Raw genomic sequence first — 20,079 nt, forward strand, 5'->3', positions numbered from 1 at the left:
AATACATAGAAGATTCTACAAGTTTTCAGGAGGAAAAAACAAGGATAAAACGATGGGGATTAGATTTCTCAACAATAACACTTTTATGCTAAAACTCAATGAAGTGAAATTTCTTCAAATTCTAAAAGACAGTAACTTCCAAACAATTCTATAGTCAGCCCAACTATCAAGTATAAGGGCAGAATAAAAAATGTTTTCACATATAGAAAGATGCAAATGTTTTCTTTCCTTCTATCTACTTTTTTTTTCTTGAAAGAAAGCTACTGGAGGATGTGCTCCAAGAAAACATGGGCATAAATCACGAAAGAGAAAGACATAGGATCCAGAAAACAGGACCAGGAGAATGTGAAGGTAACCCCAACATTTCACAGAATTAGCATCCTTTTTAATTTTTTAATTTTTTTATTTTTTTATTCGATCATGGAGATGGCCGACTCCAAGAGAGTACTCCAGTTAGAATGATAGATTTCATAGATGATCTACTCTTGCAATTTTGGGAAATTATATTCATAGATGTTTGATAGACCTAAGGAAATCTGTGATAAAAATTGGAGAGAGGACTTACAAAAATCTAAATGCAAAGCAATTATTACTTCTATGAGAGATAAAATACAGAAACAGAAACAACATTTTGACAGGCTGGTTGGCGTTGGTGCAAAGGACAAGTGTTTTCAGAACTTCTATCATAGTAGTATAGTATGAATCCCCAAGAAGGTGAAGAGCTCCAGGAGCATCGCACATAGAAATCTACAAAATTTATATTTTAATTACATTGCTTAAAAATAAGTAATATATGCACACAGTTCAACATTAAAAAGGATAAAACAGATAATCCCATGAAAAACTGGGCTGAAGACCTAGACACCTCACAAAAGGGGGTATCTAAATAGCAAATAGCAAATGAAGGAGTTAAGGTGCTCAATACTGTTAGTTATCAGGGAACTACAAGGTAAAAACCACAGTATGATACCACTACACAAATACTAACTAAAAATTAAAAAGAACACAGCAAGTGTGAGTGAGGATTTGCACCAATGGAAACACTCAGACGCTGCTGGTGGGAGTGTCAGTTGTTACAAGTAATTTGGCAAACTGTAAAGTAGCTTCTGTTAAAAAATTGTGGCTATGCAAATTCTATGACACATCAATTCCTCCTCTAAGTATGTGCATATGTTTTTGCAAATGTTCGGTTGTTCATAGCAGTGCTATCTGTAATAGCTTCAAACTGGAAATTGTCCAAGTACCCATAAACTATAGAGTTGGGCAAATAAATCGTGGCACATTTGAACAATGGAACACTAAACAGCAATGAGATTGGACAACGCACAACAACATTGATGAATCACGCAAATATAACGTCAAATGAAAAAAAATCAGACACAAAAGAATATACACTTGTATATTGTATGAGTCTGTGTCTGTTAAGTGCAAAAATGAAACTGTGCTTTTATAAATCGGGATACTGACTTCTCTTGTAGGGAGAAAGATAGTGACTGGAAGGAGCATGGTGAGACTTCTGGGGTGATAGTAATGTTCTGTTTCTTGGTCTAGGACCTAGATTCTAGGTGCCAGTAACATGGGTGTGTTCACTTTACGAACAGTCTTTGGGGTTACACTTAACATGTACTGTTCTGTATTTTGTTATACCCAATAAAAAGTTAATAGGTTTAAATATAAAATTCATATATGGATGTGTATTATGTCTCTCATCTTATGTAATTGGTTTCACACTGTACCCTATTCACCTTGCTTGTTTTACAGTTGCAGTGTCTCTTGGGTATCTTTCCACGTGAATGCATAAGAAGTTTCCTCATCCTCTCTTTGTAATGGCTGATGTATATACTATAATTTGTCCCCTGTTAGGGGACACTTAGATTATTTCCATATATTTTCTATTACGAATAATGCTGCAAAAAATAATCATTGCATATGTCATTTGTACTTGCACAAATATATCTACATATGTAATTCCTAGAGGCTGAATTGCTGGACCAAAGAGTTATGCCCATTTGTAATTCTCATTTATCTGGTCATATTATATTGTCAAATTGCTCTTCATTGAGGTTGTACCAGTTTTTTGTTTTTTTTTTTTTTTCCCTGCAGACAGTAAGAGTGCTGTTCGTCCACACAGTTGCTTTCATTTTCTTTTGATATAGATGGTACAATGCTGGCCTGCTGATTACTGGAGTTCAGTGCTTCTAAACTCATTTAAATGCTAATGTTCTTTTTATTGCAAAGCTTCTAAATAGTTGATTCATTTTTTTTTTTGATTCATTTTTTTTTATCCCAACCTCAGACCTTTAGCTTTCATGATAGTGTTCACCATTACACAGTGTAAAAAATGTATTCCTGGGGCACTTGGGTGGCTGAGCCAGTGGTTGAGCCTCTGCCTTTAGCTTAGGTCATGATCTCAGGGTTCCAGGATCGAGTCCCGCATCAGGCACCCCACAGGGAGCCTGCTTCTCCCTCTCCCTGTGTCTCTGCCTCTCTCTCTGTGTCTCTCATTAGTAAATAAATAAAATCTTAAAAAAATGTATTCTTAGTCATATATGTATTGTTTAATTCTCAGAATTAATTAGCTAAAGACAGAAAACTTAAAGAATATTGATACTGAATTATATCAACTAAATGAGAAAAAAATGGAATAGTTATACAAATTAGGTGAAAAAATAATTATCACCTTTGTATGTTGAATTCATCATTTCAAAATTCTGTAAAATCACAGTAAGGTTTGTTTTTCCATTTACTGAGAATTAAGGTTATTTATACCACAGGTGCTATTTTATTAAGTAGTAGGTTGAAATCTCTAATATTTCTTCAATTAGAAAAAAGGGGCAGCCCTGGTGGCTCAGCGGTATACCTAAAAAGATGTTGAGTCTTAAACCTCATTACCTGTCAATTTAACCATATTTGGAAATAGGTCTTTGCCTCAAATTAAGATGAGATAATTAGGATGGGGCCTAATCCAGTGACTAGTATCCTTATAAGGAAATTGTGACACAGACAGGCATACATAAAATGAAGATATTGTGACAACGCGGGAAGAAAACTATCTACAAGCCAAGGAATGCCCAAGGCTCCCAGAGGCTAGAAGAGAGTCATACAACAAATTCTCTCTCAGCCCCCAGAAAGAACCAATTCTGTTAACGTCTTGATTTCAGACTTCTAGCCTCCAGAAATGTGAGAAAGTACATTTCTATAGTTTGAGCTACCAAGTTCATGGTATGTCAGCTCCAGGAAACTAAAATAAATTCCCCAGGTGCAAGTTTTATAAACTTTTTTTATTTGGATACTAATAATAAATAATAATAGATCCATATGGATTTGCAAAGATAATACAGAGAGGCCCCAGTATCCTTCACCAGGTTTCCCCCAGTGGTTACATCTTACATAATTAATACCAAAACTAGCAATTTAACATTCATCCAATGTGTGTATATTGCTCCAAATTATTTTATCCTATGCCTAGATTTGTCTACCACCACCTCTGTCAAAATACAGAATTATCTCATCACCACAAAGATTCCCCCCCCCCCGCCCCGCCCTGCTCCACTCACTTCTGTTGTCAAAGCCCGGTAACCACTAATCTGCTTTCCATATCTGTAATTTTGTCATTTCGCAAATGTCATGTTAGTGATATGTATGTGATGTTTTGAATTGGCTTTGTTAATCACCATAATGCCCTTGAGATCCATCCAGTTGTTTCTTGTATCATCAGTAATTGATTTTTTTTTTTTAATTGCTTAACAGTATTCGGTGGTATTGGTAAACCAGAGTTAACCATTCACCTGTTGAGGAACATTTTAGTTGTTTCCAGGTTTTAGCTATTATAAAGTAAGCTGCTACCAATAATGATGTACAGGTCTTTGTGTGGACATACATTTTTATATATGAGGTTTTTTGTTTTGTTTTTATTTTAAAGAGAGAGAGAGAAAGAGCACAGTGTGGAGGGGTTGAAGGATGGGGAGAGAGAGAATCCCAAGCAGACTCTCTGCTGAGCCCAAGGTGGGGTTCCATCCTAGGATCCTGAGATCATGACCTGAGCTGAAATCAAGAGTTGGACTCAACCCACTGAGCCACCTGACTGCCCCTATTTCTGAGTTTTTTTTTTGTTTTTTTTTTTTAAGAAACTGCCATACTATTTTCTACGTAACTGTGCCATTTTACATTCTGAGAGAGGAGGGATTCCAGTTTTTCGAATCCTTACCAGCAGTCAGTGTTTTCACTATTTTTTAAAATTTTAGTTGTCTAATAAGTATATAGTAATATTGCATTTGTAGATTCATGTTTAATTATTTACTTTATTCCTTTATTCTTAAGTTTTACTATATATATATATATATATATTTTTTTTTTTTTTTAGTTTTACTGTATTCTTTGTAGGTCCATTCCTCTAGCCTTCCATTATTCTCTTAAATGTGTACTTTGCTGTATTGGCTATTCCAGAAATGTGATGTTTGGGATTATACATGTCTGACTTCAGTTCTCTGCTTCTTTATTTATGAACTGGTAACATTGGGCAGCCTGTTTAAATTCTTTAAGGCTTATTCTCTCCCTTTGTGAAATTATTTCTGCAACAGATTTTATATATATGAAGTAAGATAATGCTTATAAAATGGTGAATATGAGGCATACCCTCAGTAGATGCTACATTCATTCTCTTCTATGTTTTCAATTCAACAAAAATGTGGACCAGAACAAAATAAGTTCAGAATCTAGAGCTGACTACTAGAGACCCCTCTTCATTAGTTAACTATAAAATTAGTATATAGAAAATATTTTTCACTTAGACATTAAAGCTTTAGCATGTTTTTGGGTTTTTTTACATTTTAGATTATATCCTGGGAAAATTGTTTATTTGCTCTTTGAAACAAATCATATTGTTAAGATTTATTTTATTTTAGGGGCACCTGGGTGGCTCAGTTGTTGAGCATCTGCCTTTGGCTCAGGTCATGATCCTGGGGGTCCTGGGATCGAGTCCCACCTTGGGCTCCCCTTGAGGATCTTGCTTCTCCCTCTGCCTATGTTTCTGCCTGTCTCTCTCTGTCTCTCATGAATAAATAAATAAATCTAAAAAAATTTATTTTACTCTTTGTTATTTATTTTTTAAAGGTTTTATTTATTAGAGAGAAAGAGAGCATAAGGTGGAGGGGAAGGGGAGTTGGAGAGGACCAGAGGAAGAAGCAGACTCCCGACTGAGCACAGAGCCTGATGCAGGGGTTGATCCTGGGACCCCAGGATCATGACCTGAGCCGAAGGCAGATGCTTACCCAACTGAGCCAACAAGGTGCCTATTTTTGCTAAATTCTTAAAAGTGAAAATATAAAGCATAATTTGGCAGAAAACATTCAATTAGTATGTAAATTTGACTCAAATCTTTCCACATCAGCATCATCTGAGTTAAGTGGTTAAAGAAACAGAAGTCCTTTAGAAAGACTATAGGATTTAGGATTTATTGTGGTCATTTAGAATAAGATGATCAGCAGCCGAAGCCTTTGGAATTATTCCATGCAGGGAAAGTTATTTGCTAATGAGTATAAATTACTAGTGGGTGGAGTTAGAGATTTTGGTGCTATTTCATAGCATTTGGACAAGGGACTGAGGAGTAGATATATCATGCCTCAGTCCCCAGCCATCTTGTTCTATGAGGTGCCCTGATAGAGCCATATGTACAAAGAATGGTGGCAAAAGAAGGAAAAGTGGTACTGTATTTTAAAACTGATTAGCTGACTGATAGGCTAGGCAAAAGGTCCAAGAGTTCTTCTCCCTCACTGTCCTCCTCCATCTATCTAGCTGCAAACTGGAATGTTCTGGATTTTTTTTTTTTTAAGATTTATTTATTAAAAAAAAAATAAGATTTATTTATTTATTTATCATAGACAGAGAGAGAGAGGCAGAGACACAGGAGGAGTGAGAAGCAGGGTCCATGCCGGGAGCCTGACGTGGGACTCGATCCCGGGACTCCAGGATTGCGCCCTGGGCCAAAGGCAGGTGCTAAACCGCTGAGCCACCCAGGGATCCCCAGTGTTCTAGATTTAAGATAGAACTGGCTGTTCTATTACTTTTTAATAGGAAAAGAAAATTATAGCCAGATAAATTTACACTTGGTCCTCAAATTATACATATGGTTTACTACGTAGAAAAAGACAGAGAAAATTTGTCTTAAAATCACCTACTTTGATCCCATGCTTAAACCAGACAGTCGACTAAACAGTACTTACTGAGTGACTACTATTCCTTTTCCAAATATTTATTGGTAGAAACATTTTCTCCTTTTCATGGAAATATTATTTTTAATTAAGAAGAAATATGTGTACCAAATTGGCACATTAGAATATTCAAAGTTATGAAAAGTTATGTGAAAGAAAAGTAAACCTTCCCAAATTCTCCAGATCTCCAGGCCATTTCCCCTCAGGCAACAAATACATTTAGCAAATACTTTATGTGTCATAACTCTAGGTCCTAGAAGTACAAAGACAACAAAATGCACACGGTCCCTGTCTTCTAAGTGCCTTTTCTTTTTTTTGTTTCAAGTGGGATAGAAATCTGAACATAGAATGTGATAAATGTTCTGATAGGGAAGTCCAGGTATTCTCAGGTCGTAGAGAAGTATGCATGGTAACTTAATGAAAAAGAGGTTAGATGAATTGCCCAGAGTCAGAGTTTGTGAATTACCGTGATAGAATTTCCTGAACAAATCTGAATCAGAGCCCATAGTCTTTCCGGGAATTGCCTAATGTATCGGTAGAGTATTCCATTTTCGGTTTCACTTTATGTAATGTTTTAGGAGAGAAATTTAGAAGCAAGAGGGAATTTCCTAGCTTTAAAAAGACAATGCTGGATGCAAAATTCACTATTAATGGATGTTTCCATTTCTTTGGGAAATCCCATTTTCCTTTGACATTTTACTTGGCAGGTTTCCAAGACTGTGGAAACCTATGTTATTAGCCACTCAGTTTGCGTTTAAAAATTTCAGCCTCTGAATTTAGAAGGATATTCTGCTTTTTAAAATTTATTCAGAATTCAAATTCATTTTATTTCTTTTAATCTGCCACTCTGACATTGCAAGCAACATATACTGTAGTGTATTAACTTTTTGGGCAACACACACTTTTTTTTTTCTAGGAAGTGAATGTGGTTTGTTGTAAGTTCAGTAACCTTTTTCAGCATCCTGTTTTGGGAAAGCAAGGACAAAGTTGTCAAAGAAGGTGGAGCTTTTCTTATTTGGCAACCAGTATAGTCTAGGTTATAACAGAGCAGGCTGAAAAAATTGTCTGGATATGGAAACTATGACTGAATCAAGGATTGATGTCAGCAGTTGAGGAGGTTGCCCGAGAGAACTCTCTAGTTTATTGGGAAATAAAGAAACTCAAGAAGCTTCCCTGACTCAGTTTTCATAATTGTAAGAACGAATAGGACAGTGTGATTGCACAATTCTAAAAGATACTCTTCACATTGGGGAGGTGCCAGTCACATGGAATGAGTTATGAATTGGACCCCTACAGTTGTGCCATGTGGGGGGCCTCTAGCCTGCTTATCAAGTTATACAATGAATAGAAAAGGACTTTATAAACTATAAACCTGTTAATACGTCTAATAACAGTAGTTCTTTTCCTGGTCAGTCCTGTCCTTTAAGCAAAATATTTTCATCTAGTTTGAGAAAGAGAAAGACAGCCTCTATTTATTAGCAGGGAGCTGGCCAGACACAGTGAATCTGTAAAATTCTCATGTTGAGCATAAGTACTTTTGTTTAACATCAACCTCACACAAGACTGCTTTGTGACTATAGGGCAAGATAAACATGATCATGTCTGAGCAAACGGAAGTAAGAACATTGTCCAAACCAGAAAAGAGAGTAAACATCCCCCTTTCCTGGCTAATAATGAGTGACTGCTACGTGTTTGTTTTTTTTTTTTTACCAATTACTTTAGCTCAGCTTCATTCCTCTCACAGATAAGAATTATTAAGATACTTAATCAAAGAATTACTCCTCCTTCCAGACAGTATCCAGTGTGGGAGAGATTTCTGTTTCCTTGAATGCTCCCCCAAATAACCTAACACAGGGCCAAATCCTGCACTAAGTTTTTTCTAACATACTGTTAATGAGATACTCCATTGGTTTCCCATGGTATACATTTCTTCTCCTTGCATTGAGTTAATAAACCCAGCTCTATAGAACTGTAGATGTGCTCCTGGTGGTCTTTGTCTAGAGGACCTTGATAAGTTCATAGAGAAGTTATTACCCAGCCAGGGTCCTCACTATCTGCATCTCAGAGAGCTGGCTCGTCTGACTTCTCTAGTGACTTGTCTATGGTGCTGGTGCTGTTTCAGAGCCCAGAACTCTGGAGGAAGAGATTCTGGTTGGTCATAATTTCCAGTCTCATCTCTCATCTTCTTTGTGGCTTATGTGGATATGGACATCAGCTACTGTATTTCTAAAACAACAACAATAGCTGTAACAGAACATTTATTTAATGTTTGCTATGAGTTAGACACTCTTCTAAACAATTTACATATAATAACTCATTTAATACAACAGTATTAGATGCTGTTGTCATTCTCATTTTGCAGATGTAGAAACTGAAGTACAGAGATATTAATTACTTGTGTGAGGTCTCATAGCTATTAAGTGGCAGAGACATGATCTGAACCAAGAAAATTGTATTGCTGCATCCTGAATCTGTTCAACTGCTCTCACAAAGTGGTATTTAGACTTCTGAGAGATGGAATGAGAATGATTTGATAAAGCTCAATATGCTGTCATATGAAGAGTTACATGTGAGCAAGAATATCTTTTAAAGCAGTTCAATCTAGTAATTGGAAAATGTCAATGTATCTCTTTAATAATAGCTTACTGTTAAGAATAACTTAAAATTTATGGAACTAATCTATTGAATATAATTTGCTTTTTTCTTTTACATATTAACAATTTAACCCAACATTTATTGAATGTCTAGGATGTGAGGAACACAGAGATAAATAAACTCTACACTGCTGCCTACAGAGGTGATGACAAAGTCTATATTCACCATTTTTGTCCTTTAAAAATCTTTCTCATTATAACAACAATTTTGACTTGGGATATAATTGACATTAACTGATCCATTTTAGCAGAAAAAATATGGAATCCCATGGCTATAAATTAAAAGTCTCCTTCTTTATTAACCAATGTGCATGATCTCTTTGGTAACATGTAATTTCAATGAGCCTTCTTTTCTTCATCTATTAAATGGTAATAATAATAATAATTAATAATAATACCTTTCTTAAAGGTCTTATGAGAGTTAAACAGGATTATGTATATAAGATTATATCCAACAAATATTTGTTTCCTTTTTTTCAAAAGGAAGCATTGGGGCCTTGCCAGTTTTAGTTTAAATGAGAATTATCAGCTTTGTAAAATGACTATTGAGGCTGGCTTGTGAAATATTGAAAAGTGAAATATTTGAAAACTTATGTAGCCATGCTCTTTCTTAAAACATTATTTTGAGTATAGTCCACACACAGTGTTACATTAGTTAGTGTTAGATATACAACAGTGATTCCACTTCCTCATACATTGTTCTATGCTCACACAAGTACAGTATGTGGCCATGCTCTTGTTTCAAATGTGAGCTCTGTGAAGACAAGGGCCATGTCTGTTTTGTTCACCAGAGTCTAAAACAATGAATGAGAGTGATAATAACTTAACCTACTATCACTTTAAGCTGTGGAAGGATGTGGGTGTAGCTAGTCAGAGGTTGCAATTCTTTGGTTAAGAGCAGGCAGGATTATCTGGTGTGCTCATTTCTGGATTTTGTCTATTCAAAGTTATAAGTTCACATTTGAAGATCCTTATAGTTCCCGGAGGTAAAGCTATGAGAAAAGTACCAGATTTTAAAAAGTCTTTGCAGCCGGTATTCCAACGATTATCTAAACACTAGACTGTATCCAGTGCAGTAGTATTTTCTATCACCTATTTAGAAAATTAAAATTTTATTAAATATTAAAAATAAACCAGGTACAACTGAAAACACTGGATGGAAGATATTTTATTTCAAGCATAATTCGATATTAATTTATGTTTATTCCTCTAGCAGATGTAATCAAAGCTCTGTCATCCCATTGAGTGACTAAATGAATCTCCTTAAAAATTTGCTGTGAAAAAAATAGATGAGTTAAAATAGCAGTAGTGCCTCCTTATACATAAAAAAAATGTTTTACAGTCTACAAAATACAGTATCATGTGATAATCTTATGTTGTAACTATTATCCCTGTTGAGTTATGATGGGCCTAATAAATGATATTCTTTATTCAAAGATCAGGGCCAACTGAGAAGCAAGCAAAAGAGCAGTGGAGATGGAGACCAAAAATCCTATTTTATATTAAGTTTGGAGAACATGATTTAGAGATATTGGGCAAATGTACTTGCTAATCTTATTCCCACTTAATCATAAGAAGAACATGTAGGCAGTATTACAGTAGAAGTAAGGTGAGTGTTTTCTCTCTAAAGGCAGGAAGATCCCAAAGAGAAAAGGAAGAGAAAGAGGATAAGCTACTATGTTCCTAAACTCACTAGTCAGGCAAGATGCTCTTATTCCTCTAGGAAGCAGTACTGGGAATAGATGGTACAGCAAGAGGCCAGATATGTTATTCCAGTGAAAGAACTCTTCTCCTGGAAGTGAATACTGGAATTGGGGGGAGGGGGGGAGTGGTGGTAAGTGTTTTACTCAATAATTTCCAGTTTAGAAGTGGAAAAACTGAGCCTAGTAGAGCTCCTGGCCTCAAGTATTACAAGTAGAAGGTTAATAGAACTGGGTTAACCAGGTAGTCTAACTCAAGTTCATTGCCTTAGAGAACTCTTGTTCATTAATTCTTTGATATATATCCTAGAGTTATCATTAAGCTAGGACCTACAAATATAAAAGAGCCAAATATCATAAATTTGCATCTTTATTCATATTTTCTTTGTTATTAGTTGATGGGCTCTGCAGAATAAATGCATTGTGTATATTTAGTGTATACTACTGAGTACTCAAATGGCACATCTGAACTAAGTGCCTGAGATACCTCAGTTATTAAGGCTTGGGTTGGAGTCATAGCCGAACGTATGTATGTATAAACGTAGAAATATTTAATGGAAATACTTAAGAAGATTCAGTAATTTTCATTCTAAAGCATGGAGGTTGCTTGACAAATAATGATGTATCACTATTATTTTGTAGAGTATAAATGGTTGGGAAAACATGGAAAGAAGTGGTCTGAAGGTGCAGTTCAAAGAAAGGGACCATTTTTGATATTACAGATAGGAGAAACATTGTTCCCAGAAACTTTTGGGTACATTTGGAGAGGACTGCAAGGTCTGAGAATGAAAATCACGTCTTTAAGGACCACTTATAAGCCTGCATGATACAAGGGAGCAAAAGCCATAGTGAGTCAAGTCTGTACTCTACTACACTTTGGGGCAATAAAATGTTTTAGGAGTTGAGTTCCACAATATGAGTTTGTAATGTCTTTATATTTTTTTGGGTGGATGGCCAAGGGCTCTAAGTCCGCATAATGTGTGCCTGGCCTTAACCACATATAAAGACAAATAACATTGTGCTTGGTTTCAAGTTTAGTCTCCAGTTTAGTACCCACATTGCATATTTTTATTGAAATTTGCTGTTGTTACTCATAGGGGTTATGAGAAGAGTGAATGAAATAACAGATGTGAAAGTGTTTCATGAATTGAGACACATTAATTAATTTCAGCTTTGAATCAAGGCTCTGTTTTAAGATTTTCTTTATTCTAGCGTAGTGTCATTTGAGGGTAAGCAATGTACGAGGCACAAGGAAAAACACAGGATATTTCCTGCTTTCCAGGAGTTCCAAGAGAAGAGACAACAGTTTTTAGAGGCTTAGCAATTATTTGCCCTTGGATGTTTTCCGTAAATGTAGTTTCTAAAATTACTCATCTGTGCGGAGCTCAATAAAGATTTCTCCACTAAGTAACATAAAGCAGAGGGATCAGGTAATTGATGTAATACTTTCATTCATATAATAAAGCATGTATTCTTACACGTGGAAGTTGGCAAAATGTGCAAAAGGTAGCCAAACTGGCTTTTAGGATCTAGCTATGTCAGTAAGTTTTGGTTTATTATATCTTCTATGCCTGCTGTAACTTGTTTGTTTATGTAATTGCATATGTAGCAGCCAAGCTCTCAGCAAGGGCTTAATACTATGGCTTTGAATGTAGGTAAGTCACAACCTGATTAAGGAATTGTTTTTTTTTTTGGTTTTTTTTTTTTGTTTTTTTTAATTAGAGAGAGAGAGAAGGAGGGAGGGGCAGAGGCAGAGGGAGAGAGAGGCTCCATGCCCAGCGTGGAGCCCCATGTGGGGCTCAATCCCACAATCCTGAGGTCATGACTTGAGCTGAAATCAAGAGGTGAACATCCACTGACTAAGCCACCCAGGTGCCCCCAAGGGATTGTTTTCTAATGCAAATCTTTGTGTAAATGTCAAAACATTTAAAGAATTTCAGAGCCCTCATATGCCTCACTTACTTCACTAGCACTAATGCAGCAGGTTGGCTGCCCCGGCATTATAGGGTATTGCTTTGACTGTTGAGCTTTCTAATACTATAAATAAAGCATGGATTATTAAGCAGTGCAAAGTTTCAACATCTTTGCACAAAATAGTGATGGAGTTCTTTCTTTCCTTTTTTTTTTTTTTTTTTTTAAGATTTTATTTATTTGAGAGAGAGAAAGAGAGAGCACAAGTGGGCCAAGGGGCAGAGGAAAAGGGAGAAACAGACTCCCCCCACCCGCTGGACAAGGAGCCTGATAGAGGCAGATCCCAGGACCCTGGGATCATGATCTGAGCCAAAGGCAGACATTTAACCAACTGAACCACCCATGTGCCCCATTGGTGGAGTTTTTTCATTAGTTAACTCTTAAAAACAAGATAACAGCAGGATATCTGTTGATCCGTGAGATTTAAAAAATCCCTTTAAGTTGCATATTGATTTAGAATATGAATATTGATGCCAATCCACTGGTGATGAATTGCAGCATGGGGTGTGAGGATGAGGCCAGTTGGCAGGAGTCTGAGCCTGGACTCCGGGCAGGTCAGAATGTGTAGGCCTTGTGACTCTATTACTGATCACGGATCCTGGGGGTAAATGACAGGATCCTGTGAGATTTCTCAGTCATTTCTGAAGTAGGTTTTCATTCAAATTTGGGTAAACATATAAAAGTAAATGCCAAATACCTGGGCACTAGCCCAACCTTGAGTTGATGCTTAGAATGAGGTAGGTAAACAAGTGACCGAAGGAAAAGTTTTTTAAGCCAATGAGAATATCAGTGAAGTAGTTTTACTTAGGGGCAGGGTTGAGCAGAATGACAGAGTGGTGTATCTTGAGCCCTTAAGTATACTAAGAGTAGATACCTAGTTTTACTATATGGCACTTTGAGTCTGTGAAGATAATCTTATATACGCGTATCAATATATTTCAGATATATATGATGTATTTATGACATATGTATCTATATCTTACTAATACCTGTGTATTGCATCACATTTAGAAGAATCAAAGGGGGATATAGTGAAAAGTTAGTCCCCACCCCTTCCATATCTCCCAGCCACCCAATATCCCTCATGGAAAGCAAATTACAATAGCCAGTTCCTTCCTTCCTTCTTGCTCTTTGCTCTACTTGGTTAAGAACTCCTGCTCAGAAAATTTCCAGCCTCTACATTTTCCTGCCTGGTTAAATTTAACCTTATTTATCTCTTTCCAAGCCTCAATGCTTTATTTATTCTTCTTACTCTCTTTTTTCCAGTTCTCCCTCACAAGGTACCTACATCTCATCTTTTACGTATACTTTTTTTCCCATTTCCTAGACGTTATTCATGTTCTTTGTTCTCAGGTCTATCTGAAATATCTACTTCTTCGAGACTGAAGTCAGACCCCATTTTTTTTCTGACCGCTCTTCTCCATCCCCATTGATTTCCTTCTTTTCTGAATCCCTGGGCATCTACAAAGGGGGTTATTTGAGTTTCTGTTTTCAGTATTCCAAAATGATACCAAAACATATTAAAGTGTTATGTTTCATTATTTTGGTTGGAACTATATAAATCTAAAGAGAGGCAGAGATTAGCTCGAAGCCACCAGACGTTACAATTAGAAATTCGTCTTTGATTAATGAAGAAAAACATTTGATATACAAAATCTTTCAAACTGAGATCCCCAGGGGAAAAGAGTAAAAGGAGTTCATGATGCGGAGGAGCTGCAAAGCACTAAAAGTATACACATTTAATATTTATCTATATGTAGTGAAGGGATTGAAAGCATGATTTTGAAGCCAGGCAGATCGGGGTTTGACATGATCTGTACAATTTTGGGCAATTTGCATTATCTCTTGGAGCCTTGGTTTCTCTATAAGGAAATAAGTCAAGGCAAATAAAACACTCAGAACAATGCTTAGTAAATTCTCAATAAATGTTAAGTGTTATTGTTGTTATTTCTTCTTGTAGGTGATTTGTCTCCTTAAGGTTACCTTATAGGAGGTAAGGATTATTCAGGTGGACCCAATGTAATCACTAGAGTCCTTAAAAGGTAGAAGAAGACGGAGGATTCAGAGAATGAGATGAGATGACAAGTCATTGTCAAAGTTAGAGTTATTCGATGTGACATTTCAACTTGCTGTTGTAGGCTTTGTAGGGGAAGGAAGAAGCCAGGAGCCAGAAGCCAAGGAACACAGATGGCCTCTAAAAAGGAGCCGGAAATGTACGGAAATAGATTCTCCCCTAGATACTCCAGAGGTGAATATCCCTGCCAACACCTTGCTTTTAGCATCATGAGACGAGTTCAGACTTCTGACCTCTAGAATTGGAAGACAATCAATTTATGTTGCTTGAAGCTACTAAGTTGGTGGTAATTTATAAAACATCAGTAGGAAATGAATGCATTTCCTCAGCTGGACTCCTTTATGAAGACTAATTTTGAATAGCTCGTAGTGTCCAAAATAACGTTAGATAAAATGGTGTTGGATATAAACATAGATCAATGAGTTGGGTTTACTGAGGGTTCCAGCAGAGAGGCATAGCAATTTGTAAATTGCTCTTTCTAGTGGAGAAGAGGAAGCCACCAGTCAGCTCCCTTGCTGAATGTGGATTTCTATTACAGTACACGTTAAAAATGTTGGGGAAATTCCCTATCTCACTGCCGGGGATGGATACTAACTGGCAGTAAGATTCATCTACAGCCCAGTCATGGTTTTCCCCTTCATGTCTCTACCTCCCATAATTACAGCTAGTTTACAAGCTTAATAGTAATTACTACCACGTACTGAGCACACAGTATGTACTAGGCCTTGTAATTAATGTTCTGCACACATCAGCCTATGTAATTCTCACAAAATTCCTATGGTGGAAAAAAGAAATGTAGTGCCCTGTTTTTCAACTTTCAGGTTTTGACTGTCAGTGGATCCTGAAATCAGTTTGGTTGGGAGTGATTAGCCATTCTAAAAAATAAAATATAATAGAACATATCAATTGCATGAAGTAAGAGTAAGAATAATTTAATAAAATGTTGGTTTTAATTATATATATAATAATATATAATATATATTATATATAATATTATATATAATAATAATAATAATTCTTGTAATAGATCATATTTAAAAATTTAAAAACCACCAATAGGGGTGCCTGGGTGGCTCAATCTGTTAAGTGTCCTACTCTTGATTTCATCTCAGGTTATGATCTCAGGGTTGTGAGCTTGAGCCCTGTGTTGGGCTCTGTGCTGGGTATAGAACTTGCTTAAGATTCTGTATCTCTCTCCCTCTCCCTCTGCTTCTCCTCCCCTTAAAAAAAAAAATAAAAAAACAAATCACCAATGAAATGGTTGAGAGTCTAGGCTTTAGCAACAGCACTAACTGAGTTTAATCTCAATTCTTTATTTGAACATCTCTGTGATCTTCAGCATGTTACTTATTTCTTTGTTACCTCATCTTATAGGCTTCCATCTCAAGTTTTTTTTTTTTTTTTCTCTCTTTCTTTCTTTATTTTTTTTGAGGGTGAAGTGGGTTAATCCAAGCAAAGCACTTAGAACAATGCCTTAGTAAATAACGCTTGGTTAATGATACATCCTGATGCCAGATGGTTAGTAAGCAGGGAACTGGGCAGATTCCTGCCAAGTCTAGTCTTGAGTTTGGAATCTAAGGCAGTTTCGTGCAATCTTAGGTGTCTCCTCATAGCAAACAAACAAACAAAAATGTAAGTCTCCCTTTACATGTTTACCAGCAAGTTGAAAATAATTGTCTCCTCAGGAAGTTGGCCTAGTTGACAGTCTTGTCTCTGAGGGAAAACAAACTTTGTGACTTGTCTTCTGAGCTCCAAGGGAAGAATATGTAAAAGACACTCAGGGGCATAGATAACAAATGGATATCTCCCTTAACCCTTTACAGTAGGAAATTAGATCAAGTAAGAAATCCCATAGGAATCTGGGGTGAGGTCAGCTATCTAAAAGCATATCAAGTGACTGGAGTTCTGGTTTTGTTTTGCAGTTTGATTTTTGTCTTTTTTTTTTTTTTTTTTCCCCTTGCTTTGTTTCCTCCTCTGCTTTAGCAGGCAACTCAGACATTTTTATGAATCTCTTAAAAATGTATTGACCCTACCTGGTGTTAAGTGCCTTGTATTGATTGAAATATGTTGCTAGGCTGTATTGCTTCTGTAGTCTCTGAAATTGTAAGAATTTAAGACACTAATGACTCTCAAGTTATAGCTAACTGTTGATAAAATTATTCTGGGCCTTTAAAATATTGATTTTAATGTTCAGCCAATATTCAACTTAAAATGAATTCTATGCCATTTCCAGGTTGTTTGAGTATAGAGTTATTTTGTTGCTATTTAAGGTTTTGCTGGAAGATGTGTTTCTAGGCTTTAAGATTGGGGAAGGGTATGAATCTAACCTGTGTATGAGGATCTGGCAAGAAGGCAGCAGTGTTCTGAACCAGCAGGGAAAGGAAGGAGGTATATTCAGCGCCCCTTCCTTCCCCATTTCAGCACATCCATTCCTTCATCTTAACATATGTTGATTGGTTTAACATTATTTGCAAGCATATGGCCCTGCTGCCTTAGAATGCTAAGTAGAAGGGAAAATAGTGCCAATAATTTCCTGACAGGAATGTGCCTCTTTCACTTTTTTTTTCTTGAAGAATATGATCTGCTCTTCTCTATTTCCTTCCTTCCTTCCTTCCTTCCTTCCTTCCTTCCTTCCTTCCTTCCTTCCTTCCTTCCTTCCTTCCTTTTTTCTTTCTTTCCTTCCTTCCTTACTTAAACTTTTAGAACAGTTTCAGGTTCATAGCCAAATTAAGGGGAAGATACAGAGATTTCCCATGTATCCATGCCCAACACATGTATAATTCACCCATTACCAAAATCCCTCACAAGAATAGTAAATTGATTACAACTGATAAATGTACATAGCCACTCGGAATCCACAGTTTATTTACAGTTCATTATTGATATACATTCTGTAGATTTGGACAAATGTATTATGGCATATATCCATCATTTATAGTATCATACAGAATGGTTTCACTACTCTAAAAATCATGTATGCTACACATGTCCATTCATGATCCCCACACGTAGTAACCACTGGTTTTTTACTGTCTCCATAATTTTGCCTTTTCCAGAATATCGTATAGCTGGAATCATATGATATGTAATCTTTTCAGAGTGGCTTCTTTTACGTAATATGTATTTCAGTTTCCTCCATGGCTTTTCTTGGCTTTATAGTTCATTTCTTTTTAGCCAAGTAATATTCTTTTGCCTGGGTATGCCACAGTTTATTTATCCACTCGCTTACAGAAGGGCATCTTGATTGATTCAGAGTTTTGGAAATTGCGAGTAAAACCGCCATAAACATCTTTGTGCGGATTTTTGTGTGGATGTAAGTTTTTAGCTCCTTTGAGCAAATATCAAGGAGCTCAATTGCTGGATCATTTGGTAAAAAGATGTTTGGTTTTGTAAGAAACTTCCAAACTATCTTTGAAAGCGTCTGTGCCCCACCCTCTCTGTCTCGTTTTAAGTCTCTGAACAATCTTTGAGGTCAGCAGTAGCCTAAATGAATAAGCATGTGTATGTTTGGTCACTTAGTGGATATAGTTTTGCAAGGCATTCTGTGGAACTGGTTATCTATAAGCAAGCTGTTCCCGCAGCTGGCCCCAGACTTCTGCAACCCAATTTGTGATGTGTTTGTAAAAGGCCTAGAGAAGCTGAATTATGTCTCTCATTGGTCTTCAGGGGGTAGGTACATAGGAATTGCAGCAAGGATAGCGCAAGTGGCCTCACAGAGATTCATGTGGGGTAGGTCTGTGATCCTCTGAAATATAAACTGGATGGTCATTGACTTTGTGAGAGCACAGAAAAAGCAAAAGTATGCCGGCCTTTTAGGTGGAGCTCAGTGTTCCTTTCTGTCAACCGAGTATCCTTTCATACCTGCTTTCTCAGGGCAGAGACATTTTATGGGGCCGTGGATATTCTGAGAGAAAAAGTCATATTGGATGGTCACTGGAGACACCTCCTGTTGAGAGCTAGGAGAGGTGAGTGAGAAGGCTGCAATGCTCTCATTCCTCAATGGCCCCCTTTCGACGGTGCATTTAGTAATGAGTATATTTAGTTGCACATGCATGTGTGGTTATTCATACACGGTAGAGAGTGGTAGAAGCACATGACCTAGTTAACATTGCTTTTAAAAAGTAACACAGCTCTAATAAAACAAGTCTGTTTCAAATCAAAAGTTTTAATGACAAAAATACCATGATTGGAATGTATCTAACAAATGCTATCTTTCTTCTTGAACTTGGAGCAAGTAAGAGTTGAACTCAGTGGTCAGCGGGTTGGTATCACATGCCAGCTGTCATGCTAAGCAACAACGGGATGAGTGCACACAAGGCTTGGTGCAGCCATAGTGGACTTGACAACCTCATCTCTGAATTGGGTTAGTGGGCCCAGCCTTCAGCACTGCTGGACAACTGGCGGCTTCTCTGGGCAGGGCAGGCACCTCACCACATGGGAATTTATTGACTTATTCAAAAAGTGTTTATTTAGTGAGCACTCTCTGAGTGCTGACATGTTCTAGATGCTGGAGACACAGCAGGGAATGAAAGAGGCAAAAATCCTTGCTCTCCTGTATGGTTTTTCCTTCTGTTTATAGGGGGAAGGCAGTAAAGCAGGGTGCTATAGGCAGCAGAGACAATAAAGAAATGCATGCTTCTGATAGACTGGGTCTGAAAAGACTGGGTAGGGGCTTGTGAACTGCCTCAGTTTCTTGTTCTTTTTTTTTTTTTTAAGATTTTATTTATTTATTCATGAGAGACACAGAGAGGAGAGAGAGAGGTAGAGACACAGGCAGAGGGAGAAGCAGGCTCCCTGCAGGGAGCACGACGTGGGACTCCATCCTGGGTCTCCAGGATCACGCCCTGGGCCGAAGGCAGCGCTAAACCCCTGAGCCACCTGGACTGCCCTCAGCTTCTTTTTCTAATTCAGTTATCGGATAATACCTGGGAAGGAGCCTGTAGGAGAGGGAGAGATGCAAGGAGTATTAGTATAATCTCTTTAAATAAACACGAAGCAAGGGAGTGGAGGCTCCTTTCCAATAAGAAGTCATATTTGGGGGCCCCTGGCTGGCTCAGTCAGAAGAGCGTGTGACTCTTGATCTTGAGGTCATGAGTTTGAGCCTCACGTTGGGTGTAGTAGATTACTTAAATAAAATGTAAAAAAAAATTTGAAAGTCATATTTGTACGTAATATTCAACAGATGTGGATAATGCAGTAAGTGAGAGCCTTCCCTGATTCTCAAAGAATCACTCCTTCTACCTCCTGCAGGATAACCATTGTTAACATTTTATGTTACTATCAGTAAGTACCCCATCAGTATCAATATGTTTTTCTCTGAACATAAAACATATGTAGTATGTGTATTTAACCATTTAAAATATTTTCTAGACATAAACATGGAAAAATAAAGTAGAAAAAAAATAAAATGAACGTGCAGACACTTTAAGTATCCTTACTAAAAACTGCTATTTAGTTGTAAAACAGTACTA

General features: G+C 37.0%; 1 long non-coding RNA gene across 3 annotated transcripts in view; it reads left to right on the forward strand.

The window, feature by feature from the left end:
• The window catches only part of LOC144300357 (uncharacterized), a 216,601-nt gene that overhangs the window by 2,232 nt on the left and 194,290 nt on the right, over positions 1 to 20,079 (forward strand). The window contains exon 2 of one of the 3 annotated variants that reach the window (XR_013366928.1): positions 257 to 351. The exons of the other annotated variants lie outside the window; for them this stretch is intronic. This is a non-coding gene — a long non-coding RNA (uncharacterized LOC144300357). The remainder of the gene's footprint in view (positions 1 to 256; positions 352 to 20,079) is intronic. 3 annotated transcript variants of the gene reach the window in all.

Source organism: Canis aureus, chromosome 28 (genome assembly GCF_053574225.1).
Source record: "Canis aureus isolate CA01 chromosome 28, VMU_Caureus_v.1.0, whole genome shotgun sequence".
NCBI lineage: Eukaryota > Metazoa > Chordata > Mammalia > Carnivora > Canidae > Canis > Canis aureus.